Source organism: Molossus molossus, unplaced genomic scaffold, assembly GCF_014108415.1.
Source record: "Molossus molossus isolate mMolMol1 unplaced genomic scaffold, mMolMol1.p scaffold_m16_p_10, whole genome shotgun sequence".
In the NCBI taxonomy this organism is placed as follows: Eukaryota; Metazoa; Chordata; class Mammalia; order Chiroptera; family Molossidae; genus Molossus; species Molossus molossus.
This window is the reverse complement of record NW_023425345.1, coordinates 57,876,324-57,878,537: the sequence shown is the minus strand read 5'-3', so window position 1 is coordinate 57,878,537 and position 2,214 is coordinate 57,876,324. Positions and strand designations below refer to the sequence as shown.

The 2,214-nt window shown below is 41.7% G+C and overlaps 1 pseudogene; it reads left to right on the top strand.

Moving 5' to 3' along the window:
• Positions 1-726: 726 nt before the first annotated feature.
• On the top strand, positions 727-993 carry LOC118624326 (annotated as a pseudogene).
• Positions 994-2,214: the final 1,221 nt, after the last annotated feature.

Sequence of the window (2,214 nt, the reverse complement as noted above, 5' to 3'; positions counted from 1 at the left end):
ATCTATCCTAAGAAGCTGAAACACCAATCAGGAAGAATATATGTATCCCCATGTTCATAGCAGCACTACTTACAATAGCTAAGATCTGGAAACAGCCCAAGCGCCCATCAGTAGATGAGTGGATTAAAAAAGCAGTGGTACATATACACAATGGAGTACTATGCAGCTGTAAGAAAGATCTCCTATCCTTTGAGACAACATAGAGGGACCTAGACAATATTATCCAAAGTGAAACAATTCAATCATAGAAAGAAAGATATCACATGATCTCACTTATTTGTGGAATATAATGAACATAACAGTTTGAGGAACAGGATAGACTAGAGATGTGGAAGTAGGGTACAGACTGACAACTCTCAGAAGAGGGGGTGGGGGGAGGGAAGAGATAAACCACAGAACTTATATGCATGTACGCATAAGCAATGGACATGAACAACAAAGCTGGAGATGGGGTGGAGGGGATGAGGAGGAGGATGTCAATGGGGGAAAAAAGGAGAAACATCTGTAACAAAATTAATTAATTAAAAAGTTATAAAAATAATAATAAATAAATACAAAAAGGAAAAGAAAAGAAAAGGAGCTACTGAAGACCTGTCTTTACTTTAAAGAGGAAGAGGAGATGCACCATGGCTGGGGTAGTGATGGCTTCTCCTACTGCGTCTGAGCCTCACCAGCGCCTCCCCCAGGAGACTGCTGCAGCCGGCCAGCCCCTGCTCCACTGTGACCATGACTGACTGAATGGCGGTGATGAAAAATGCTGATATGTTGGAGGAGATGCAACAGGACTCCATGGAATGTGCTACTCAGGCGCTGGAGAAATATAACATAGAGAAGGACACTGTGGCCCACGTTAAGGCGTTTGACATGAAGTACAACCCCACCTGGAACTGCATCAGGGGGAAGAACTTCGGTAGTTATGTGACACATGAAACCAAACACTTCATCTACTTCTACCTGGGCCAAGTGGCCATTCTTCTGTTCATATCTGGTTGAAAGCATGGACTGCACCACACACCCAGTGATTCATCCAAAATAACTACTGCAGCCAAAATTCCAAATACCAGAGACTGAAATCTTCAGCATTGTTTAAAGGAACACCTTGATCTTTATTTTTTCTTAATCCATAACTGAGGACATGCTTAGAGAAAGAAAGGAAGAGAGAGAAACATCAATGTGAGAGAGAAATATCTATCGGACTGAACCCACAACCCAGGTATGTGCCCTAACCAGGAATTAAACAAGCAACCAGGACAATGCTCAACCAACTGAGCCACTCCAGCTGGGTGGAACACCTTGATCTTTACCTTTGTTGTGTTGTTTTGTACAGGGCATTTTCTGTATTATTTTTGTGGTTATAAAACAATTAGCAAAACAGCTTACATCTGTATTATTTTCTACTCCATATCTCTCTGCACCACATTTTTTTCTCCTCAAAATCCATTCGTTTCCCCCTCAAAATAAATCTGTTGGAGAAAAAAATTAAATTAAAATAAAATAAAGAGGAGAAAACTAAAGTCCAGAGAGGCGAAATCACTTGCTTCAGATCACACAGCTCTTTAGCAGCAAAGCCAAGTCTAGAACCCAGGATTCTTTCCACTATTCTTTGCTGACCCATGAAGGAACTCCCTAAAGAATAAATTCTTAGAATAAGTGCTAAGGTGCTCCTCTTGTTGAGCATGGATGAAAAGCGCTATTTTCTTTCTTCTATTTCCCTGATTTGGATCTTGTCATGGAATCTATAAATGGTGATGCCAGTGTTTCAAAACAGGCTGCAGTAAGTGCACCAAGAGCCATTGATGGAGACTCTGGCTTTAGGGCTCTGAGAACCGGGGACCTTTCTCTCGTCTGTCCTGTGTCAACAGGACTCTCACATGAAGGCAAGGAAAGCAACTACATGTCTCTGCTTTAAAAATCAGTTGTGTTCTATTTAAATCGTTCAAATGTAAGAAAGAACCAATGGAACATCATTACAACAGTACCATATTTCAAAGGGTAGTGTTAGGACCTTAGTAAGAATTGTGAAGATGTGTAAAAGACTTTATGTTGATGTTTCTAAGCATCTCCCCATCTCTGGGAGAAGTTTGTCTTGTCTTTCCATGCCAGGTCCTGGGCGCGGTTTGCATAGAGATTGGACTCACAGGCAGTGGAGTTGGATACCTGGACAACAGTCCTGGCCCCGCCATTTGCTGGTAAATGTCTTCAACTCCTAACCCT